The sequence below is a fragment of the Octodon degus genome, unplaced genomic scaffold, assembly GCF_000260255.1.
Source record: "Octodon degus isolate 3935 unplaced genomic scaffold, OctDeg1.0 scaffold00017, whole genome shotgun sequence".
Taxonomy (NCBI): domain Eukaryota; kingdom Metazoa; phylum Chordata; class Mammalia; order Rodentia; family Octodontidae; genus Octodon; species Octodon degus.
The window spans coordinates 15764969-15783393 of record NW_004524593.1 but is presented as its reverse complement, the minus strand read 5'-3'; the positions used below and the strand labels follow the sequence as shown (position 1 = coordinate 15783393).

The window sequence follows — 18425 nt, the reverse complement described above, 5'->3', positions numbered from 1 at the left end:
GGCACGCAGGGAGAGATTAAGCACAGGAAAAGGGCTAAGTACTGCTTCGGTTTCACTAAACTAATGTGACAACGTGTCACTGGAGGGCTTTACAGCTTGTTAGTCGGCGACTAGCTGATTCAGAAGTGTTTTCTAGTCTTCCTTTTGTGTCCCCTGTGAGGTTTTTAGAAAATTTTTTCTTTCTTTTCCTGTTTCTTTCTTTCCCGTGCTGCTCTATTTTGCTTTTTAATCCCTAGTGGCTCCTTCAAGTGAAAACATTTAGCTGCCTGTCATGCAGATTTGGTTCTGGAGATGCACCCTGACCAGGGTTGCACAAGGAAGGCCCGAGACCCCCTGCTCAGCGCCCCCCACCTGGGCGGGTGGGATGTGGCTTGTGGGAAAAGCGCTTGCTTCAGATTTCTTTTGGGGGGCACCCTTCTCCTTCTGCCTTCCCGCTTTTCTCTTGTAAAACTTGTTGTGTTCTCTTCTTTTTGCTTTTCATTTCACTGCCTTGATTCTTTTTCTTGCCTGCCCTTTCCTTCTCTGTTTTTCTTTTCAGTTTTCCTCTTCTAGCTTTCTAGCTTGCTTTCCTCCCATCTTCTTTCCTGCATTTTATTTTATTTTGTTTTATTTTTTGCTGGGTCTAAGCCAAGGCTTGTAGCCCAGGCTCTGCCACTGAGGGGACGCAAGCCCTTCTTTCTTAGAATTTCTTTCCCCTTTTAATGTTTTCCAAAATCCTTCATCTCTTCTTCTTTCCTTTAAACATGACAGAGAAATTCTTAGTGAAAAGCTTGTAGGTGCTCGATGATTTCCTCATGGAAGAGACTCCTGGCTGAGGGGCAGCAGGGAGGGCCTGGGCAGGACAGGCCTGTTCAAAGCCCAGAGGAAGCAGAGTTTGAGGCTCACCGTCGCCGGCCTTTTCCAAGCAGGTGGCTTGCTTGTTTGGAACTGTGGCTGGCGGTGGCTCTCTGTGGCTCTGGCCTCCCTCCTGCCCTCGGGCCCCTCCCCCTCTACAGCGGTCCCCACTGGCTCACCACCAGAGGCGAGATGTTGAATCAATGGAAAAACAACATTCGCCAACATTAAAGGGAGGCTGTTTGGAAAAGGAAGGCCCTGCCGAGGTGCAGAGGAAGCCTGCGCATTAACACGGGCCACCTCTTATCTGGGGCAGCTGGGCCCGCTCTCCGTGCTGAGCATGGCCTTTGCCAAGAGGGCTGCAGCACACAGGGCTTCTTGGGGGCAAGGAGCAGGATCTCACTCTTGGTCATCATCAGGACTTTCAGGGACAAGAAATCAGTGTCTCTCACGTCCCCCAGATGCTTGAAAACCTGGACCAAGAAGTAAGGCCTTGCAGTGAGCCCGCTGGTCTTGGGACACCCTCTAACAGGGCCCAGGCTCGGCCCCCTCGAGGTCAATGCTCTGAGGGCTCCCAGCCCTGAGGTACAGCCATTTTGACTGAGTGTGGGTGACAGGGAGGGACAAGCTGAGGGGACCCAAAGACCAAGGAGGAAAGGCACCTGGGTCTTTTCCCCCTGGCTCTAAATTGCTTGCCCTGAAGTCTTGAGCCAGTGGCTGATGGCAAGATAAGGCAAATCCCTAATCAGTCAATAATTAACTGCAGCTCACTCAGTAGCCCACTTAGCCGCATCCTGCCACGCCAGCCGAGGACACCTTCAGAGGCCCACGTGGGTGGACAGAGCTGCTGCAACCTCCTGAGCGAAAGGCCTGGCTGGCAAGCCTGCCAGTCATGGAGCAGAGCAGAACGGGAAAGTTATGCCTTTGACTGTCTGCAGGGGAAACGTTTTCTTAGGTGAAGTCCTTGGGATCCATCCTGAACTTCCACTTTTGGAAATCACAGCTGTATTTTGTGTGTGCGCACAGCCCGGCTTGGAAATCAGTCCGGGTCCAGGTCAATGTGAGTCCAGAGTCACAGGCCAGATGTGTGTTCCCTGCTACTGCGCGTTTCCTCGCGAGACGCGCCGACTTCGCCTCCCCTGGCCTGCCCATTCCGTGCGTCCCTCTAACTCCCATGAGCACCTCTGCAGTGTGTGGGGAAAACAGAAAATTTTTTTTCATGATAGACAAGTTTGCACCCCTACCAAAACATGAGGTTCATTGTTTAAAATTTTAAATAAGTAGGAAATCACTGGACTAATGACAATTTAATTTGGCACTTCTGGTTGATAAAGTTTATTTTTATTTCTTAGAAAACAACTTTTTTTTCCCCACACGGGGACTCAGATCTTAATCTTTAAGAAGTTAACATGTGTAGTTTCTGTTGTTCTCTGCGCTGTTCTTCATGGCATTTCTTGTACCACAAGCTGTCACTGTCTGTCCTGTCACGTGCGAACAATGTGGTCATCAGCCTGGCTTTTCCCAAGGTCGGGGTTATATATGGGCCAGCACATGCCAATCAGTGAGCTTGGCTGCTAGCTTCATCTGTTCAAGTCGCTTGAAAAACAATTTTCTCGATGCAGGAGGAGTTGGGTACCAGAATGCGGCTCATACTAAGCTCTACTGCAGGATGAGCCCGCAGAGCTCGGGAGTGGCGCCTGGGCACCGTGGGTGATGCAGGCAGTCAGCCCCACGTGCGGCAGGTGGGGGGCCACCTTCACCTCTGTCCTGCTCTGCCTCAGCCTCTGTCACCACCCACATGCCTCTGTTCTCTTCCCATCCGGGAACCCAGCAGTCCCCACGCTCTGCGTTGCCAGTGCAGAATCTCTGCCAATGATCTGTGACACCCTTTCAACAGACGTTAATTGAGTGACGTTTCTTTTCCCCCCAAATCATCCATCTGTCTTTTCTTACACAACTTTTGAGCGGCAAAATGAGCAGGCTTCGTCCCCATCACACGTTTCCCCAGCGAGCCAGTCTATGCCTTAGACAATCTGTGGTCCACGGAGGCCTTGGGGATCAGTCTCAGTGGTTGCCAGCTCAAGCCATCATGCTAAATATAAAAAGTAAGCTTTTCTTTTTCTTTGTTCACTAATACCTCTTGTGACGGCAGTCAGTGAATGGCTAGATTCAGTGTAATTGGGCTGGGGTACAAGTGGAAAAGGAAGAAGTTGAAGAAGAAACCATAAAATTTTAAAAGCCATCACTATTAAATTTCCAAGTTAAAAAAAACAAACAAACTGGGATCAGTTTTTTTTGTTTCTGTACTCATTTTTATTGTTTTAGAACATCCCAAAGTGTTCCACTGATAACAGCACTGTTAAGTAGACAACATCCATGGAGGGCCGTGAGGCCCTGTGGCTCGGACAGTCAGAGAAGGTCTTTTTTTTTTTTTTTTTTTTTTTTTGGAACTAGAGTTTGTTTTCAGCAGGTCAGAAGGCACTAGTGATTACACTAATAATTTTTGAGGTTCATGCTAACGAGGGTGAGAAGAGGTAGGCCTCGACACTGCCTTGTTTGGTTGTTTTTTTCATTTTTAAAAATGTTGTTCATCCCTTGAGAATTTCTTAAGGAAAAAGAAAAATCAATCTCCAGCAGTGGGAAACATTTTTCCTCCCCCCAGAATATTGATTTGGGTGTTGACTGTGCAATGGGTAGTTATTTCCCTTGGCCTTCTCCTGGAAAGGGTCAGGGGACAGTTCTTTTAGGGACTGAGACATCCTCTGGAGTGTAGGAATCTCCTTGGGGAGACGCAGCCCCTGAGTCCTGGTGGGCTTGGGCGGGTTCACCTTTTGTGTTTGTGTCCAGGATTCCTGTAGAGCACATCCCGGCTTCAACAGCATACTGCTCTGAGCAGGCGGTGAGGACAGTTCTCTCTTCATCCTCCACCTCCCCCAAGTGTCTGCGAGGCCGTGTCTTGGTCTGTGACTCAGGTGGTTAGACGAAGGTCTTCAGGGCTCTCTCTTCTCCCATTGGATGATGACACAACACTGGTGCTGACCATGTTGAAAGTGAATCAAGGGCTGGGGACATAGCTCAGCGGTCTAAGCGCCTGCCTGAAAAGCACAAGGATTGAACCCAGGCAGAGGGACAGCAGTGAGCTTATATGTTTGTCCCATGGGACTCACTAAGTGTCCCCCAGAAAGGGGAAAGAGGGGGGACCTTTAACTCCCTTGTCCACGTCCATCACTGAAACCTTAACCGGGGTTGCTTGCATGCCACCTTTTAGGGCTGGTCCTGGTTGGGAGACCAGAGAGGAGCGGAGGAAGGCAGAGTGTGCAGGCGGCTGGCACAGGCCTGGCCTGTGATGGGGAGCCAGAGGCGGCCTCTTCTTGTAGGGTGCAAATGCCTTTCCTAATCAACAAGGACAGACTTGCAGGGGCCATGGGGGCCTCAAGGAGTGGCGGAGGCAGCGGGCCCTGTTGGCTGTGAGCTCCTGCTCCCTCCATCCTCTTAAAAGTATCAGTTGGTGCAACTAGCAGGCTGCACAGGGTCCCCTTCTGGGGCAGAAGCTCTCGTCTTCTGCTGCGGCCACCTTCCCATGATGCCTGTCGCAGTTCTGTGGCTTCAGTGCTGCTCAACAAAGCTGGATGCGCTCTTTCCACCCCACCCCTCCGAACTCTGAAACCCTCCAGCCCCTGCACACCAGGTGCCTCAGCGCTTAGCAGTGAGGTGGGTGAACTGGAACTGCGGTCACCACTGCTGAGCGCTGTTTGTGCTGCTCTTAGAATAAAGCTCAAGAGCTTAACTCCGTCCTACATAAGGCTTCCCAGTCTCTGGGGCAGGTGCAGTCTGTGTCCTGTTGGGAGGCCAGCTGAGAGGCTTCTTCCCCAGACTCCTGCAGGAATTCATTCCCCCATGTCTTAAGTTAATGGGTTAAGAGGGTGGAAACTTAATCCCATTCTGTTTAAAGGTAGGACTTCTGGAGAATGATTAGATTAGACAAGGTCACTAAGGTAGCAGCCCATGAGTGAAGTCTGTTGTGTTTTAAGGAGAGCAACAGAACCCACCCACACCATCCACCCTGATGTGTTGTGGACAAGAGAAACCCTCACTTACATCTCAACCTCCAGCCTTTAAAACTCTCAGAGAAATAGGCCTCTTTTCTTTATAAAGTAGCCTGCCTCCAGTATTTTGTGACAGTACCAAAAAGCTGACTAACCTCTTTACCCTTCTCTGCACAAACTTGCACTTATTCAAGGCGAGTCTTAAAGCTATCTGCTGAGAAAAGCCTCCTTTATTCCCTAAGTTAGAAATCCTAACTATCCACACCATAACACCATTTATTAGTGTAGTTGGGTTGTTATCTTTTCCTGCCATAATACTTTGAGTGTGTCATGAGGCCTCACTGCTGGAGCTCTCTCTGTCTGCTGAACCCTGCAAAGCCCCTGTGTTTTAGAGACAAAGACAGCTATGACAGAGGGTCAGGTCCCACGAGTACCCTGGAAGAATAAGAAACTGTGCAAAGGCACGGAGAAGATAGAGATGGGTTGAGTAGGCCGAGAGAGAAGCCTTTTGGGATAGAGTCCCAACACACGAGAACGGTATCTGTGAAGTGCCTGAGCATGGGGACCTGGGTCGCAGTGTGCACTGAAGTCAGAACACACAGGCTGATGCACAAGCGCCTTTCCCACCGACTTCCCAAGCACTTCTGAGACAACAGACAGGGTGACTTATACCCTCAACCTCCAACCCCCAGATTCCCCGCAAAGGCTGGTTATGGTGCAGTGGCAGCTTGGCAGGCTTTCTCTTTACTTGCCAAGGTCAACATTGTAACTGATTGGTGAATGAAATACTTAAGCTTTGAAGAACCACTGTTCTGAGGTTTCTGTTGTTCGGATGATCAAGTATTTAGCAGTGAGGAGGAGGAGGGAAGAGGAAGAGGAGGAAGAGGAGAGGGAAGGAGAGGGACAGAAGGAGGGGGAGGAGGAGGGGGAGGAGGAAGGAGGGAGGAGGAGGGGAAAGAGAAGGGGGAGGGGAGGAGAAGGGGAGGAGGAGGGAAAGGAGGAAGGGGAAGAGGAGGAGGGGAAGTGGAAGGGGGAAGAGGAGGGGGAGAAGGTGGGGGCAAAGGGGGAGGAGGAAGGAAGGAGGGGAGGAGGAGGGGGAAGAGGAGGGAGAGGAGGGAGGGGAGGAGGAGGGAGAGGAGGAAGAGGAGGAGGAAGGGGAGGAGGAGGAAAGGGAGGAGGAGGATGAGGAGAGGTTTCTCAGTGACCCATGTCCGCATGACATAGCCACTCTGGGCTGACAGACTGGATATACCCCGGGAAGGTGTCACAGGTCTGTGTGACTTCCCTGCCTGCTGCTTGCCAGTTGCCCTTGGGATGCTCTCACTACTGGTGTTGTTTTTCAAGTGTTATTTTTTCTATTTTACATATATGTAAAATATGGCTCTCTGGGGCTTGGTCTTAATACCTTGCTTGCCACTACTGCAAAAAAAAAAAAAAAATCTTCTTTATAAATATCCTAAAGATTGAATACCTTCAACTGGCAAGTTTGTTTTGCTTTATTTTGTGGGTGTTGGGAGAGGGGAATTCGTGCTCTCCTAGGGACTTTGGACTTTGGGATCAGTTTGAACTGAGCTAGAGCCGAACTGGATCCGGTCTGTAGGAAACAGTTCTAGGGCAAATACTGACAAGCGGAGAAGCAGAAAGGAAACAAGGCCATGAGTGGCTCCTTCCCTTTCCCTGGGCTTCCTGCATGCCTTACCTGGTCCCACTCACCCATGAGACAGTCTTTTCCTTTTTATGTGCACGATCCTGGGGACTGAACCCAGGACCATTCTCATAGAGCTACCTCCCTGTATCTTCTTTAATTTTTAAAATTCTGAGACAGGGTCTCAATAAATTGCTAAGTTGTCCAGGCTAGACTCAAACTTGTGATCCTCCTGGCCCAGGCTCTCAGAGTGCTGGAATTACAAGTGTGTGCTACCATGCCCAGTTCCAAATGACCCTTTACTGGTTCTGCATGTTGACTGGCAGCCTAGCCTGCCCTCCCTCCTTTCCTCTGTCCTTCCCTCCCTCCCTCCCTTCCCTCCCTCCCTCTCTCCTTCTCTCCCTCTCTCCCTCTCTTCCTTCCTTCCTTCCTTCCTTCCTTCCTTCCTTCCTTCCTTCCTTCCTTCCTCCTCTCCATTAATAGACTGGACTGACCTTGAACTTGCCTCAGTCCTCTGGCCTCAGCCCCCACATGCTGAGATTACAGGGGGGCACCCCTGTGCCTCTTCCTCTCTATTACTACAAGAAATGCACATCAAAGTCTGCCCTCCCAGGTTAATCTTGACTCTTAATTGCTGTGTGTTGGACTCATCCCTCCCTTCCTGCTCCTCCCCTTCTCTTCCTCCTCCTCTTCTTTCCCTTCTTCCTCTCCCTCTTTCTCCCTCACACTCCCCTCCCCACTCTCTGACTTTGCTTACCTCCCTGTTCAGAGCCCAGACTCAACGGTAAATTTTGTGTGTGTTGCTGTTCAACTTTCTCAGCCACTCCATGTAGTCATGATGAGAACTCTGCATAGCTGGTCATGGAATCAGTTAATTCAAAGTGCAGAGAGAGATGCATTCTACATCTACCTCCCTGCAGTTTCATTCAAATTCACCACTATCTAATTAGACATTAATTTTAACTTATTGGCTGCTCCCCTTCTCCACAAACTAAGATGCAGCGAGGTTGGGACACGTGGCAGGCATGGTGGTACGTGCTTATCATCTCAACACAGGGGAGGCTGAAGCAGGAAGATTACAAGTTTAAGCCCCACTGGGGCTATGTAGTAAGTTTGAAGTCAGAGTGGACTAGAAGTGAGAATCTGTCTCAAAAAAAAAAAAAAAAAAAAAACCACCACACAGAAACTAGACATGAGAAACTTGTCTACTTTGTTGATTGGACTCCCAGTGATGGTCCGTACAGATAAGCCTTGTTCCCAAGATCTCTGGGAACGCAGGAGCAAGTGTAAAGGAACCCACTGCAGGCGTGTGTGTGGCCCCTCACTCTGCAGAAGTGAGAGAAAAACAAACTCTGGGGGCTTGCTCTAACTGTGGCTAAGTTGGGATGGACTGAGAAATTCAAGGAACTGTATCCATCAGTTTTTGTCTCAGGGTGGAGACCGAGGACTACGACCTGGAATTCTCGGTCCCGCCCCATCCATGGCATCGGAGAACAAAGAGCCCCAACTCAGCCCATTGCACAGACCGGAGATTTTCCTGCACCTGGAAGAAGGCCCCTCAGAGCGCTGGCTTCCTCGCCCAGCTCTGCAGTGACAGCTCTAGCCCTCAGCTGCCTCGGTGACATCACAAAACCCCTCAGAATGCCCACGGCCGGCCGGGCTCCGGGCCAGCGGACACAATTCCCACTGCCAGTGATTCAGAGCTTTGACAGATTAGGGGGTCTTTCTTCTTTCCCCTTCTTCTCCTCCTTTCTTCCCTGTCCTCTTAAAAGGCAGCTTGGTTTACCTCTAAGCAAGACATTAGCCCTGGCTGCCCCAAATAACATTTTAATTGAAGTCTCAGGCCAAACAAATGCTCGGCCTATTTATGGACCCCAACAGTGTAATTTTTCAACTTAAGACTGATTCGGGGAGGGGACTGTCTCACTGAAACAGCCATGCGGCGAGAAAGGGTGCTTCTTCCCAATTGGCCTCTTTTCTGACCTCCATTTGAACCTTAATCTCTTTTAACCATGTTCTCTTTATTAGCTGCTCATGGCTGGGGGAAAATACTAATTTTCCTGGGTTTAGACATCAGTTTCCCGTTGCATTTCACTCCTGCTGCCTCCAAATGTAGCCGTCGGGGCTCCATGGAGCTTTTTGGGAAAAGGATGGAAACAATTATTCTTAACTTTTTGGGGAATTTAATTTAAATAGCTGCTCTGCAAAATGCCCTGTAAAATTTCAGGTCATTTCTGAGGTACTTCAGGCTTGTGTGTCAAAAGAATATATTTAATTGTCATGAAAACCAAAGGAACTCTTGAAAAGGATTACAAGATTATTTTCCTCAACAGATCCACACTTATGACATGGAAGTCTCAGCTATTAGCTTAGTAATTTGACAAAACAATATGTTTTTATTAGAAAACTTTAACCTTTTGGCAAACAGAATTATTTAGATAATCGTCTTAATTCCTTTGTTCACTTTTAGGCTTCGTTATAATCAATGAGTAAGGACAGAGAAAATATTTTTTCTCCCCTTATTATACTTTCTCAGTTTTTGACGTTGGTAAAACAGTCCAAATTGGGAAGATAAGTAAAAGCACTTCGTTCCATAACAATAGGAAAATGTGTTTCTCTATTTGGAGTCTACCTTAGTATAGCAGAATGATGTAGTAAGAAAAACAGTGCTTATGAGCGTGTGCTCAATTAAATTTATTATAGGTTTTTGTACTTTTTGGCATTGCCACGGGAGCATATTAGTTATTATTCTTTATAACCTAATTGGAGGCTTTGTGTCTAGTTACCTTGTGTTCTTTGCTTAATACAATAGTTTATTGATTGCAAAAATTGCGCTTCTGTGACTTTCACATGCTAGAACGTGGAGTGCCGTTGGAAGGGAGAGATTCCAAGCCCGCGTGTGCAGGGCAGCGACCAGGGGCCCTCAGGGTGCAGGAGGTGGGCAGTTGAGAGCAAGCATCTGCCCCCCGCGGGGTGCCGTGCATGGGCAGCATGTTGGCAGCCTACACCCTACCTTCATCTCACTGGCTTGGACAATTACTGGGATTGAATCAGGGTTCTCTGAGATCATAGTCTATTATACGTTATTAAATTCCATTATTCAAGAAGTTGCTGCTACAATTATAAAACTTCTGAACATCTCCCACAACCCCCCCTCACCTCCCTGACTATGTATTTTCTTCTGTGTTTATCATTTGCTTCTCTGACAGACAGTTTCTTTTTCTTTCCTGTTGGTACTTATTGGGAGAGCTAAGAGCTAATTTGAAAATACATCTTTTAAAGGACAACCAAAGGGAAAGAAAAATGGGATGCGCGAAAAAAAATGAAGGTTCTTAATTAGTCCATTATTTGACACGCACGATTTAACACGGCATGCTTAGCCCTGTGCATTCCCGAAAAGAACAGGGTTCTTTTGTATCCCAAACTTTAACTCCTTCTTATTCATTCTGTCCCTTCTTGTCGCTTCCCATTAGCGGATCGTGACAGCCCTTGCTGGAAGGGCGAGTGAACAGATCACTTCCAAACTGGTGTAAGTGACACTCAAAAGCCTGGCCTGAAGGGGCTTGTGTGATGGCAGCATGCTCCTCAGCCCCTGGAGTCGGGGAAAGTCACTTCAATAATATGTCAGAGTCCACTGTCACATCCTTTCTGCAGCAAGCTGGCATCTCTGCAAGAGGTAGCAGTTGGTCTTCTGGAGGACCTTCTGAGGGATCATATGTCATTTATTAACAATAATAATAATAATGATAATAATGATGATGATGATAGCAACAACAACGGTGATGATGATGTAGCATGTGAATCCACTCTTCCTAGCATTGTGCCCTTTATAGATGGGGCTGGTAAGTGACAGAGCTGGGACATTACTTAAGGTCTGGTGGATTCCAAGTTCAGGCCTGTTTCTGCGGAAGCCCACACACTGGCTTCAAGGAGACTTCAACATTTGATTGTGCATCCAAAGGGTAAAGAAGTGGTCAAGAGTATCCCTTTTACAGCAACTGAAAAGTGTCCTATCTCAAGGGCCTTTTAAATGGCAGCAGAGGAGGAGGAGTAAGTCAGCCAGAGTCTCGCCAACGTGGATAGGTGGTCCTAAGAAAAGAAAAAAAGTGAGGAATTAGGTGCTTGGACCAGGTCAGCTATAGAAATAGGAAATGCTCACAGGCCTGGTCCCTGCAGTCCTCCTGTGTTCCCAAGATCTACCCATGGAACAGATCCTCAGCCTTCAAATGAGATTAACCTAGAAGCAGCAGCAGCAGCAGCAGCAGCAGCAGCAGCAGCAGCAGCAGCAGCAGCAGCAGCAGCAGCAGCAGCAGCAGATTTGAATCTAAATAGTGCTGGAACCAACCCTGGCCAACATCGATGTCTGACTTCGTATTGCTTTGGCCCTTGGGAAAACCAAACTGTTTTTGCTAAGCAAGTTTCAACTTCTTTGCCCAATAAGCTCTGAAATGTCCTGATTATCAAATGGAGAACATGGAATTAGGTGACAGTTAACGAGCTGCAGATCAACACATCAAAGGAGGCCAAAATCACCTGCAAGCCACAGTATCTGGTTGCTGGGACAAGATGCTTGAGACAGTTGGTTTCTAAAGGAAAAGTCCATTTTGGCTCAGGGTTTCCGAGACTTCAGTGTGCGGTCACTTGCCTGTTGCTTAGTGCCTGTAAGTGGCAAGGCAGAACGGATACTTTAGCGGAGAAGAGATCATGTGGTAGAGCTGGGCTGCTTAGCTCAGGACAGCTGAGACATGTGAAAAGGCAGAGAGCCAGGGGCTGACTCCCAGCATCTCTTTCAGGACCCAACGACCTGCCTTCCACCCCATAGGCCCTGCCTCCTAGTGCTTCCATTTCCTTCTTACCACCAGCTGAAGACCATGCCTTCGAGTCATGAGCCCTTGGGGCACATTTAGGGTCTACAAATGCTCACCCTAAGGAAGATTCCATAGCCTTCTAATGCACATCTTTCTAGTCTAGGTTATCCATACCTATTTGGGCCAGGAAGACATGACAGTTGTAAGGCTGAACTCTGAATCAGACTATCTGTATTTAAATCTAGATGCTACTACTTGCAGTGTGTGCTGACTCCTCTGGACCCCAGTTTTATCTTCTGTGAAGTAAGCCTTTTATTTGATTGTTGTGCCAGTGAATGATCTCATAAATATAAAGTCCCTGGCCCATGGGAATCACTTCCTGCACTTCAGTTACTGTCAGTGATGCATGGGTCCAGTGCTCTTGCCTTCTTTCCTGCCGTGCCCCTTGATGACGCCTTGATGCCAACCCATGGACTTCATCCCCAGCCATGCTTCCGGCCCCTTTCAGCCCTCCTGCGCACTAGCCTCCTCACACACCTCATCAGGGATGCTCCAGGTCTTGATTCCTGTCCACCCAATGATGACTCTGAAGCAGTGGTGGCCAGCAACTTATCTTCGTGCCGCTCCCATCACACCGTTGTATCTCTGCTCACCCAGCCAAGCCAGGGTGGTTCCTGGCAGGCCTTCCTGCTCTCCGCTGCTCTGAGCTCCCTTGTTCAGTGTCTGGTGTAGACCGAGGCAAGATCAGGAGATTGTGATTGTAAAGAAAGGAGTTGCAGTGACACATAATTTTGTGCCTCTGGAATGTCAGTGACAGAGATCCAAGTGCATGTGGGTGACAAACAAGCAGGTTTATTTGTTTAAATTATTTTAAGTGTGTAAAGGGGAAGGTACTTAGGAAAAGATCTTACTTCTTTATTGCCTGCTTTAAAAGAAATTGTGTTATTAAGTCTATCTTTCAGAAATCTTTCCATTATTTAAAAGGAAAATCTATCTATCTCTCTCTCTCTCTATCATCTATCTATCTATCTATCTATCTATCTATCTATCTATCTATCTATCATCTATCTATCTATCTACCAATCATCTATCTATTTAAAACTGATGGTGTGTACTTGGAGAACCAGTGGCAGCAACACAAATGAAGGAAGTGAGAATTATATTTAATGAAGCTGGACAGTCATATGGATGTTCGGACTTAAGAAGCAGTGTTTATTTTGTATGAAGTCTTGAAACAGGTTTGCTGGCTCACAGCTTTGGTGTATTTTTCCAGGTGGCAGATGCCATTTTGTGTTTTGCATAAACTCACTCAATTTGCTTGCTCTTTGTACTTATTTCCAAGCAAACCGTTGTTCTCTGCTTTCAGTAGGACCTGAGAACTCCTTGGCACGGGGCGGTGGTGAAGGAGTAGTTGGGGGGTGTTCTGCGGAGATGGGGTGAAGGGCTTGGCTGGAGGTGGACCCTTCACCCAAGGATGGTGCTGGCTTGGGAGTGGACTCTCCCAGCCTCCTCTCCACTCTCCTTGCTTCTTTCCATGGAGGACAATAGGTTCTGGGTGGTCTTACTTCAATTATTGTAATATTCTGCTGATTTTTAATTATTAAGTCCTCTGTGCCTCAGTTTCACCTGAGAAAAAGAGGATTAAAAACTGCACATCTTTGGCTTTGTGAGGATTCAATGAGTGAGTCCCCCTGAGAGATTTAGGGCAGCTTTCTAGCATACAGTAAGTGCTCAAGAGAGTCTTGCTATGACTGCCGTCCGTGGGAGTTTGAGTTTTTCTTGAATTTTCCTGCCAGTCCTGATCATCGTTATGTTCCTTAGGTTTTTGGGCAACTGTTTGTGCTTGGGTGTGCCATATTGTGGACTGAGCCAGGGTTTTTGTACTGAGCTGTGTTTCCACTTTTTTTCTTAATATTTATTTATTTATTTATTTATTGGTGGTATCGGGGATTGGATTCAGGACCCTGTGCTTGCCAGGCAAGCACTTATTCTACTGAGCTATCTCCCTGGTCCCCAATTTTTAATTTTTTATTTTGGGACAAGGTCTCACTCAGCTGCTAAGTTGCCCAGCCTGGATGCACACTTGGGTTCTTCCTTCTTCCCCTTCCCAGGCAGCTGGATCCCAGGTGTCCACTACTACCCTAAACTGCTTCAGGACTGTCTCGCGGAAGCAGAGTGGTGGTAAAACGACAGGTGTTACAGAAGAAGGCGGAAATTCTTGAAACAACATGTCCTATCTATCTGCCCGTGCGCCTGTGTGTCTGTGGATCTAACTCAGTGACACCCTCATCTACATAGCTACTGATGTCTGATGAAGTTATTTTCGTACTATGGCTGCTATGAATCATAGCGCAGTGAGCATGGAATGCAGCTACCTCTTGGATACGCTGATCCCATTTCCTCGCTTTTTCCTTCCCAAAACAAGATTGCTGTGTCACACAGTAGGTCTACTTTTGAACTTTTTCAGGAATCGGCATAATGAAAACTAAAATTTCTGAGCATATTTATTCAGAACTCAATACAATGGAGATCATTCAAAAGGGAAACTGGGGTCAGAATTAAGGCCTTATTTTTTTTTGTCCTAAGCTCAAAATGTAAAGCCCCACATGAAGCAAGATGCAGGAAAGAAAGTTATTGTGAGGTTGCCTTTTATGGGATACTGTGGCATTTGCATATTATAAGACATTCAAATTTTTGTGTGTTTGTCAAATGTCTTTTTGTTTCTTCCTAATCGAAGAAGGTGTAGGAATTAGATCAGGAAATTAAACAAAGCTCTCTTAATACTAACATTGTGTTACTGAAGAGTTGAAGGTGATCTCAGTCACTTTTGCCACATTCACCCAGGGATGGCGAGTGGTCCCTGCTAACAACAGAGTGAAGAGAAAATACCTCCCACTTGAGTCATTGACCCCTAAAGCCAATGTGAGACTTAGAAAGAAACATCATGAAATTCTTTAGTTGTTCTTTGTCATGGAAGTATTTCGCTTCTCCATCAAACTTGAAAGAGAGTTTTGCAGGGTATAGTAGTCTGGGCTGGAATTTGTTTTCATAGAGGACCTGAAGTACTGTGCTCCATGCTCTTGTTGACTTCATGGTTTGTGATTGTTTTGCTGAATTCACGCACCTGCAATATCTAAATGGTAGTGGAATACCCATCTCTGACAAGGTTAAACAAAAAGGGGATACAAAGGAAGGACCATTTTGTATCTGCACATACAAAATAGGATAGATATATAGCTACTGTCTCTTAATTCAGTGAGAGGAAAGATTTGTACTAATAGTGTTTGGACAAGACATCATGCCTGCATCTTGTACTATGAATAACTACTATGAAGACAGCAATATGCAATGTATTAATTATTGAAACTGTCCTACTAATCGGTTTTGAAACTCACTGCTATTTGTTTCTGAATAAAATTAATAAAAAAATATAGAGTATGAAAAATGGTGTCAGCTTTACAAACATTGTCTTTGTCTCTGCAGATCTGTCTTCATCTCTTTCTGCCACTGCTCATCACTCGCAAACGTGAGAAACAGATGGAGCTTGAATCAGAGGAAGAGGTGGAGAGGTGAGGACCTCTCTGGCTGTGGACAAGATCATGTGATAGCCCCTCCTTCTCTCTTGCTCCCATGGCTAGAAATTGATTAGAGAGCAGAGCATTAGGATTTAATCTTTGTTAGCAGTTATGTGGAGGAAAGTCAGATCAAAGAAGAGGCAAAGAGAAAGTGCATGTGAAGGGAAAAAGGAAGAAGTCTGGCGTGGTGGCACATCACGTGCAAGCCTGACAGGAAGGGCCCTGGTTTGATCTCCAGTAGGTGAGAGGAGAAAGAGCAGGGTAGGGGAAAGATGGAGAAAAAGGGACGAAGCTGTGTCATTTATGAAAAACAAGGAAATTGTGTTGCAGCAACAGAGAACTTTATGGTAACATAATAAAGATGGCCAGCTGCCCAGGGAAGGAAAATCTCTCCCTCCCCAGGTAGACTTGTTTCTGGGAAGCGACTGCTCAGCCAGGCTCTTCCTCACCCTCACCTCTTCTGCATCTGCGCTATGGACGATGCCACGCTAAGCTTGATGCCATCCTTTCGTAGATATGCAGCCTCAGAGTCCCTGAGTCACCAAGCCGATTGCTGTCCACGTCAGACTTCTGAGTGAGGAAAGAACATAGGTGCTAAGCCACTGAGCTTTAGGGCCTTGTGTCTTGGACCCCTAGGCATCATCCACGCTAGCTCACACAGACACTGAAGCTGAAAGGAGCTCTAGAAATAGTGACTGTTGCTTCCTGCCTTTGCCTATCAGTTTGTTATTTCCTATTATCTTCTTATCCTTCTACTATCTTGCCAAAAACAGTGAGTGGCAGCCAACTCAGGGTGTTTTTTGTCTTCGAGCTCAGGAGTCCGGTGACCTGGCCTTCCAGTCCTAGGGGAGCGCTTTCCCACTGTGCTGTCTTGGTCTCCAGCTGCAGCTGAGGCATCTACTTCTGACGGCCCACACCCTGACCACAAGGCTGCTGCCTTGTATTTTAGGGCTTTAGTATTGCACACCGCATTTAGTACCAAGTACAGTCATCAGGGTGGATCAGAAAATGGAAGCTTGATGTGCTGTAACAAGGTAGCGCACCTTTTCTCCTCTTGGGACACAGGTAGAGGAAGACTGTGTCCCTGCTTTCCCTTGGCATTTATTTGGGGCCCTGAGGCCAAGTCTTTGCAATCCAGTGTGAGCAGGTGTGTGTGTGTGTGTGTGTGTGTGTGTGTGTGTGTGTGAGTGAAGGTCACTATCTTCCATCTTCCATAGTGATCTCCATGGACATGAGTTCTGTGATCCTTGCGTATGACTACAAGGTGGAGGCCACTCAGCCTATAGCCTGAGTAAGAGATGCCTTTGATGTGTTCTACTCTTCAGAGTTTGGGTGTGTTTATTATGGAAACATACCTACCTGCTCCTGACTAATGTGTCTCATTTCAATGAGGAAGGAATTCAACGTAGGGAAGTAAAAGTTATGCAGCATCATCCATAGGGCTGGGCAGTGAAACCCAAGGGAATATGAAATAATAGAATCCCTCTGAAGCCAAGTTGCCACCTATGATCTGGGCTGTAGCCCTGAAAAGGATGATTTTTAGAACAATGTCCACAGGTTGTATATGACCTGTGCTTGCCATCGGGCAGGACATACACCTTTGCCTGTAGCTATTGACATTGAAAAACATTATTTTGCCCTTACACCTTCCAGGGATTCCAAGAGCGCCTCTTGAAGACAGATGAAATCAAGCACCCTACTGGCAAGGGAGGCTGGGAAATGTAGTTTTCAGGCTTTCAACCTTTGTGTGTGGGAGGGGCTTAGCAGGGCTGAGATGGTACTTACTCCTTTTCAACATAAAGAGGTTTGGCACAAGGGCTTCTTGTCTGTCCTGCAGGAAATTGAAGTAGTCATCCCTCTGTAGCCCATCTTTTTTTTTTAAGCTCTTTGAAAAGAGATCTTAATTAATTCCTTATCTCCAATGCCAGACGATATCAATAAAATGTATCAAATAGATTTGAGTATAATGCCAAAAGAATAATAAAAGATGGAAAGCTTGTCTCCACTTGTTGAAATTAGCTTTCAAGATCTGCGGTCCATGCAAGCTGATACATCTCCCCCAAGAACACCCTAGATCTGTCCCTGCGGAAGTGGTTTTCTTCCTCAGCTTGCTCAGAGTGACTAAGCAGAGCTGCTTGCCCAACAAGTGGCCTTGGACTGGAGCCCCAGGTTCTGTCTACACTGCCAGAAGGAGGAAAATTTGTTAATTATCTGGTTTATCAGATCCATGGACATTGGCAATCACATATATATATATATATATATATATATGTGATATATATATATATATATATATCATTATTAAGTTGATACCTTATATAAGGTCTATATATATTTTATTCTTTTTGTCCAAACACGGTTTAGGCCTGTCTGGGGGTTGGGCGTTGGTGAGCTCCTATTGGGGCAGAACAAAGAACGTTCTAAATCAAGGAGGTGGGGTGTGAATTTGTTCACCAAGCAAAGCCCATGTGTACAGACACAGTGGACAGTCAGGAAAGGAGGAGCAGATCTGGTTTAATTTTGTCTGCAAAAGCACAAAGACTAAATACATCCTCTTGAAATTTATTTTTCTTACGAAGGAATAAAAAGAGTAAAGCTACGGTGCCTGTAGTAAGAATGATGTTAGTGTGACTTAGACTTATTTACAACCATCGAAGAAATGAAAGATACGGATGGTGTCCGAGTTAATCTTCTTATCCTCATGAAGTGGCTACCGGGTCCTGCTGAGGAGTGTGGCGTGCCTAGCAGCAGAATTCCAGGGCGACGTCACAGCTGATGGTGCCCAGCCCTCAGCCTTTCTCTTCCGTCCCCACCCACCCTGAGCTCTGGCTCCGTTGTGCTATAACATTACCAGGATCAAAGTCTCCCCGACAAAATTAAAAGAATGGAGAAAGTGGGTAGAGTATCAAGGTCTACAAAGCCTGTCTCCCTTGGTTACTCAGGATCCTCATTGGTTAATGCATTCTCTTCTACTTTGTACCTAGAATCATGGCTGAAACACAATCATGCGTTTGCTTTGTGTAAAGGGAAGTAGGGCATTGAGCAATCGTCTAATGAACACCATCAAGACGGTCAGTGAATTTGGAAAATTCCACTCTCAAAATAATGACTTTCTCTCTATTCTGTAACAGATTTCCTCTTGGCTTTAATTATCCACAGAGTTGTCTAATTTTCTGATAGTCTTTACTATTCTTGACATCACCTCAGTAGTTTATTCCATTTACTTCATTGGGTTTATTTGGTAAACTTTATTTAAAATGGCTCCTTTTAGCAATCTATTTACTTAACACACACTGGTAAAAGTATCTGGTATTATTGTTAAAATTATTCTAAATCTGGTGATATGATGAAAGAATGTATTATCACTGTTGATTCTTAAGGTTGGTGACTCAGCTCTAGTGTGGTCTTTCCTGTGGTTGCCGCGATCTGAAGGTTTCTTCACTCATGTTTGCCCTGGGCTGCTCAAGAATCTCTCTCTCTCTCTCTCTCTCTCTCTCTCTCTCTCTCTCTCTCTCTC

At 46.5% G+C, this 18425-nt stretch overlaps 1 long non-coding RNA gene across 1 annotated transcript in view; it reads right to left on the bottom strand.

Annotated features, from left to right (window-relative positions):
* Window positions 1–14416: 14416 nt before the first annotated feature.
* Window positions 14417–18425, bottom strand: part of LOC111815496 — a 6758-nt gene continuing 2749 nt past the window's right edge. Inside the window, exons 3-4 of the long non-coding RNA XR_002820172.1 lie at window positions 14794–14967; window positions 14417–14457 (exon numbers count right to left, since the gene is read on the bottom strand). This is a non-coding gene — a long non-coding RNA (uncharacterized LOC111815496). The remainder of the gene's footprint in view (window positions 14458–14793; window positions 14968–18425) is intronic.